Source organism: Chrysochloris asiatica, unplaced genomic scaffold, assembly GCF_000296735.1.
Source record: "Chrysochloris asiatica unplaced genomic scaffold, ChrAsi1.0 scaffold00058, whole genome shotgun sequence".
Taxonomy (NCBI): domain Eukaryota; kingdom Metazoa; phylum Chordata; class Mammalia; order Afrosoricida; family Chrysochloridae; genus Chrysochloris; species Chrysochloris asiatica.
In genome coordinates, this window is record NW_006408576.1 from 11,875,359 (window position 1) to 11,882,884 (window position 7,526).

Here is a 7,526-nt window from a genome sequence, read left to right on the forward strand (position 1 = left end):
TTTTTTTTTTTTTCATTTATCATGGTGCTATTTACTGATCCAGCTGTGAGTATTTTTGTTTTATTTACACTGAGGTGCAACCTATGCTACAGGCTATGGTCTTTAATCTTCATCAGTAAGTATTTTATGTCCTCTTTGCTTTCAGGAAGCAAGGGAGTTGTATCACTTGCATATCGTAGGTTGTTAATGTGTCTTCCTTTAATCCTAACATATAAATCTGCTTTTCTTTGTATAATCCAGTTTGTTGGATTATTTGCTTAGCATATTGATTGAATAAATATGGTGAAAATATACAACATCAGTGCATACATTTCCTAATTTTAAACCATTAGTGTCTCCTTGTTCTGTTCAAATGACTCCCTGTTGAACTATATTTAGGTTCTTCAAGAACACAATTAAGTGTTCTGGAATATCTGTTGTTCACAAGGTTCTCCATAGATTGAAATGATGCACACAGTCAAAAGAGGAGTATACTGACTGATCTAACAACACTCAAAAGATTGCACACACCCCAAAAAAGATCTTCAATAATTTCTAATGTTACCATGCAGTTTTAATTACTAGTAGTTGGTACTTTCCTTTAGTAATTTTATGGAATGAAATATGCATGAATCTATGAGAATTGGATGTTGTCAAAAATGAAATGGAACATATAAGGTTCACTATCCTAGGTATTAGTGAACTGCGATCAACTGGTATTAGCCATTTTAAATTTTACAATCATATGATTTGGGTGAAGCACTGTGGATTAATGCACTGGACTGCAAAATCAGTTTAAACTACAAGTTCAGTGGTTCAAGTTCACCAGCTGTTCCTCTAATTAAAAATCGAATGCCTTAGCATTCTTCATCAAGAAGAACATTTCAGGATCTATGTTGAAGTATAAAGCTGTCTGTGATGGGATACTATCCATATGCCTACAAGGAAGATTACTTAATTTGTTTCTATTAACTATGCAAAGGCTTTTGACTGTGTGGATCATGACAAGTTGTGGGTAACTTTTGAAAGAATGTGTATTCCAGAACATTTGATTGTGCTCATGAAGAACCTCACATAGACCAAGAGCAAGTCGTTCAAACAGAATAAGGGGATACTGAATGGTTTAAAATCAGGAACGGTGTGTTCCAGAGTTGTATCCTTTCACCATATTTCTTCAATCTGTATGCTGAGCAATAGTACTAGAAGCTGGATTATATGAAGAAGAACATGGCAATAGGATTGAAGGAAGACAACCTGTGATATGTAGATGATACAACTTTGTTTGCTGAAAATGAAGAGGACTTAAAATACTGATAAAAACCAGAGCCTGCAGCCTGTGGATTTCACCTCAATGTAAAAGAAACAAAAAACTCACAACTAGACCAATAAATAACATCATGATAAAAGGAGACAAGATTGAAGTTGTCAAAAACTTCATTTTGTTTGAATCCACAATCAACAATCATGGATACAGTCAAGAAATCAAACAATGTATTACAATGGGAAAGTCTGTTGCACAAGTCTTTAAAAATTTCAAAAGCAAAGATATCATTTTAGAACTAAGGTGCTCTTGACACAAGCCATGATATTTTCAATAGCCTCATATTATTAAGTGAAAGCTGGGCAACGCATAAAGAAAATAGTATAAGAATTGATGCATTTGAGTTATTATTTTAGAGAAGAATATTGAAAGTTTGATGAACTGCTGGAAGAACAAATAAATCTGTGTTGAATGAAGTACACCCAGAATGCTCCTTAGAAGCCAGAATGGTCAAACTTCATCTCTCATATTTTGGACATATTATCCAGAGGGCTCAGTTGCTGGAGAAAAATATTATGCTTGGTAAAGTGGAAAATCAGCAAAACACAGAATGACCTGACCGAGATGGATTGTCACAGTGGAAACAACAATGGGATCAAGTGTAACGAACAATGTGAGAATGGCTCAGGACCAGGCAGTGTTTTCTTCTGTTGTGCATGGTGTCACTATGAGTGGGAACTGACTAGATGACACCTAACAACAATACTGCATTGCTTTGCTTTGTAATACTAACAATAACTCATTCCAGTTTTGTTTTGTGAGATCTATTGTCCCTGTCTTTCTATATTATAACTAGAGCTTTTTCTGAATTTACAAAAAAATATGCTTCACATTTGAAATGGATATATTTTCAATTTCTGTTTATAGTTCTTATAGTATTTATTTTTCTAATTATGAGATAAGAAAATAATATGCTTTTTACAGAGATTTTGCTTCTAAATGCTATCTTTAAATTTTACTTTTTTTCATACAAAAATAAAATTCCCAAATTCAACTTTTATATCCCTCTTTTTAACTCAAGGAAATGGAGCATATATACACAATTTACATAATTATACTATTTGTGTGATTATATTCTTGGCTCTATATTATTTGATTGTGGTGATGGTGGTTATGTGCCGTGGAGTCAGTTCCGACTCACAGCAACCCTGTACAGCGTTTCCGAGGCTGTAAATCTTTACGGGAACAGAAAGACTCATCTTTCTCCCACGGAACAGCTGGTAGTTTCAAACTGCTGACCTTGCGGTTCGCAACCCAATTCGTAACCATTACGCTACTTGATTAGAAGTAGAGTATTTTCTAGGTTTTTAATATGTTGTTCTTGCTGTTAGTTAGTGCTGCCAAGTTGGTTCTAACTGATAGCGATTCTATGCACAACAGAATGAAACATTGACCAGTCCTGAGCCATCCTCATAATTATTGTTTCATTTGAGCCCATTGCTACTTCCATGTGTCAATCCATCTTGTTGGGGGTCTTCCTCTTTTTCACTAACCATCCACTTTACCAAGCATGATATCCTTCTTCAGGGATAGGTCCCTCTTGATAACCTGTTATCTTTGATCCTCATTAATAAGCTTTGTAAGTCCGGTTCGCTTTCAAAAAGCAAGGTTGTATTATCTGTGTATCACACGTTGCTAACGAATCTTCTTCCAATCCTGAAGCCTTATGCTTGTTCATATAATTCAGTTTCTTGGATTATTTGCTCCGTATACAGAGTTCTCAGTGGCACTATAGGATCAGTACAAGACTGCAAATCACAAGGTTGGTTGTTCAAATCCATCAATTGCTCCTCAGAAAGCTTGTCCAGGGTTGCTATGAATCAGAATTGACTTGATGGCACTTAACAACAACCAAATACAGATAGAATAAGTATGGTGAAAGAATACAACCATGGCACACACATTTCCTGATTTTAAAAAATTCAATATACCATTACTCGGTATAATAATGATAATGTTGTTGTTTAAGCAACTGTCTCTTTGTCAGTGAACAGGTTCCTTATAAGTACAATTAAATTTTCTAGAATACCCATTCTTCCCAATATTATTAGTTTGTCATGATCTTCACTATCAAACTCTTTATATAGTCAATAGGTACTGAATTCCTAACCTTAATTTAAGGTCAGCAGTTTAAACCCACCAGCTGCTCCTCCAAATCCTTATATAAGGTTGCTATTAGTTGGAATTGGCTCTATGACACTTAACAACAAAATATCTTTCTGGTACTTTCTGCTTTCATTCATGATCCATCTGACATCACTAAGGATATCCCTTGTTCCATGTCTTCTTCTGAATCAGACTTGAATTCCTGGCAGCTCCCTCTTGTTGTGTACTGAAATATTTAAGATAAAATTTTATGTGTGTGTGATATTAATGATATTGTTCAATGATTTCTGCATTCTAAATGGGATCTAAAATAAAAATATAATAAAGAAAACTGAATGACACAAGAAGCAGCAAAAGATGATAGAAAGAATGCACAGAGTCCCTTATCAAAATAACTGGTAAATGTTCACCAATTTCAGGAAGTAACATACATTCAAGAATGGATGGTACTGAAAGAAGAAGTCCAAGTTGTGCTGGAGGCATTGGTGAAAAACAGAGCTACAAGAATTGACTGAATACCAATTAAGATGTTTCCCTTCTCACCTATACCATGCAATTTTGGAAGACAATTACCTGGCCAATTGACCAGAAGAACCCCATTATTATGCTTATTCTAAAGAAAGAGAATCTAATAGAATGTGGAAATGATCCAACAATATCATCAATATTACATGTAATTATAATATTTCAAACATAATTTTTAAATGGTGGTTGTTAAGAGCCGTCAGGTCAGTTCTGACTCATAGCAATCCTGGATAGGGTTTCCAAGGAGTAGTTGGTAAGTTTGAACTGCCGACCTTATAGTTCAAACTTACCTTGAGATCCAGTGCTTTATTCTATAGAGGCCCAAGGGAGAAAGATATGGCTTTCTACTCAGTGAAGATTTAAAGCCTTGGAAAACATTCAGGGTCACTATGAGTTGGAATTGCATCCAGGGCTGTTATTGTCAACAATAACAACAACATTAACAACAGCAGAAGCATGGAAATGGAAGATTTTTCTTTAAGGTCACAAATGTCCAAAGTAATAGAAGATTGTTGTTGTCAAGTGCCATCTAGTTGGTTCCGATCCATAGCAACCCTGTATAGGGTTTTTGAGGCTATAATTATTTACAGAAGCAGAAAGCCTCAGCTTTCTCCCTTGGAACCACTGGCAGTTTTGAACCACTGACCTTGAGGTTGTTGTTGTTGTTGTTGTTGTTGTTAAGTGCCATCGAGTCGGGTCCAACCCATAGCGACCCTGTACAGGGTTTCCGAGGGTGTAAATCTTTACGGGAGTAGAAAGCCTCATCTTTCTCCCGCGGAGTGGCTGGTAGTTTCGACCTTGAGGTTAGCAGTCCAATTTGTAACTACTACGCTACCATATCTTCCTTACTAGAAGATATGGAAAGTAAATAAACATAAGAGGCAGAAGCTAAGTCGTGTGCTGAGGGAAGAGGTTTTTGATTGTGGGTGTTTATGTGGGTGTTTATGTGGGTGTTTATGTGGGTGTTTGTGATTTTTTTCAGTGATGAAGGAAATAATGAGAATGATAACAAAGTGTCTGACAGTTGAAAAGAAAGGGACTATCAGATATCGAAGAGAGAATGAGTTAGAAAGTTACAGTAATAATCAGTAGTAGTTCTAGGAATTAATTTAAATTAGGATTCATTCATTTAAAGTTAAAACAAAGTTCTTGGTAGTGTGTTTCTATTGCTCATTCATCTGCATGTTTCAGGCTTCCAAAAAGCACTCTGACTGTACTTCTTCCAACACAGATTTGTTTGTTCTTTTGGCAGGCCATGGTACATTTTATATTCTCCAACACCCTAACACAAATGCATTAATTCTTCTACAGTCTTCCTTATTCATGGTCCAATTTTCTCATGCATATGTGGTTATTGAAAATACCATGGCTTGGGTCAGGTGCATCTTAGTCCTCACACTGGCTTTAGCGGTTGGTGTATAAATTTGGATAATAGTGGTATTAATTGGTCTTCCTTGTAGTCTTATGGATATTATCCTATCACAGATAGTGTTGTACTTCATGAATGATCTTGATATGTTCTTTTTGATAATGAATATAACACCATTTCTCTTCAATTTTTCATTTCCAGTATAGTAAACAATGTGATTGTCCGATTTAAAATGGCTAATACCAGTCCATTACAGCTCACTAATGCCTAGGATATCAATGTTTATGTGTTCCATTTCATTTTTGACAATTTCCAATTGTCTGAGATTCATACTTAGTACATTCCATGTTCTGATTATTAATGAATGTGTAAAACGGTTTCTCTTCATTTTGACTTGTGCACCATCAGCAAATGCAAGTTCCAAGGGCTTTACTCCATTCATGCCATCAAAGTCAACTCTACTTTGAGGAGACAGGTCTTCCCCAGTTGTATTTTGAGTGCCTTTCAACCTGAGGGGCTCATCTTCTGGCACTATATGACAGTTTATCTCTGCTATTCGTAAGGTTTTCAGTGACTAAATTTTGGAAACTCATCTGAAACCTGTTCACTATGGGTTACCCTGTTGATATGCAAAATACCCTTGGTATATCTTCCAGAATCACAGTAAAACACAAGCTACCACAGTATTACAAACAGACCAGATGAGTGGTGGATTTTGCCTGTAGAACCCTTAAATATTACAACTTGAGGCTTGATTTTTTTTTTCCCCTTCAATTCTTTCAGCTTGAGTAATGCTGCACATGTTCTTCCCTTTTGGTTTTCTAACTTCTGTTTTTTATACATTTCTTAATTCCTTATTTTCTCTTCTCAATCTCATTTTACGTCATCATTTCTTCCAGCTGCTTTGGCTTCCCTACATTTAAGAACAAGTTTGAATCTCTTCTGACATCCATTTGGTCTTTTTTTTTTTTTTTCTTCTCCTGCTTTAGAAATGACCTTTTATTTTCTTCATTCTTGATGTTCTTGATGTAATCATAATTCTCTGGTCTTCATTTGTGTGTAATGCATCAAATTTGCTCTTGAGATGGTTTCTACATTCAGGTGGGATATACGCCAAGTCGTATTTTGTCTCTTATGGATTTGTTTTAATTTTTGTCTGCTCCAGTGTGAACTTGCATGTGTGCAATTGTCAGCCCCTGGCCTTATTTTGACTGGTGATATTGGACTTTTCCATTGTCTCTTTTCAAAAATATAGTCAATTTGACTTCTGTATATTCCATATGGTGAGGTGTTCATATGTTATTGCAGTTTATGTATTGAGAAGAGGTATTTGAAATGAATAAGTCATTGGTTTTACAAAATTATATCATGCAATGTCTAGCATCATTTCCATTGCCAAGGCCATAATTTCTAGCTATCCATACTTCCTCTGTTTCCAACTTTCACATTCCAACTTTCACAATCACTAGTATTATCAATGCAACTTGATTTCATGTTTGATTAAATTCAGACTGCAGAATGCAACATAATTCTTCAGTTTCACCATAATTGGCTTTAGTGTTTGGTGTCTAAAATTGAATTATAGTGGTATTAACTGATAATTAGTGTTGTTATTGTTAACTGCCATCAATTTGATTTTGACTCACAGTGACTCCATTAAGGACTTCCAAGGAGTGGCTCTTGGGTTTGAACTGTCAAACTTGTAGTTTTCAGTCTAGTGCTTATCCTGTGATGTATGCATAATCACATTATGGATAACATTGTACTTCAAGATATATCTTGAAAATTTCTTTCTGAAGATGAATGCAACACTATCGCTCTTCAGTTTTTCATTCTTGGCATATTAAACCATAGAGTTGTTTTAAAATAATGAGTACCATAGTCATTTCAGCTCACTAATGCCTAGGGTGGAGTTTGTTATGGCACTGTAGGATAAGTACAGTACTGCTAATTGCAAAGTCAGTGGTTCAGACCCACCAGCTGCTCTTCAGAAAATCTATAAAGGGTCACTATGTTCATTAATTTACTTGTTGTTGTTGTTGTTGTTGTTAAGTGCCGTCGAGTTGGTTTCGACCCATAGCAACCCTGAACAGGGTTTCCGAGGCTGTAAATCTTTACGGGAGCAGATCGCCTCATCTTTCTCCCGCGGAGCAGCTGGTAGTTTCGAACTGCAGACCTTGCGGTTTGCAGCCCGATTCGTAACCACTACAAAGACGGCACTTAATA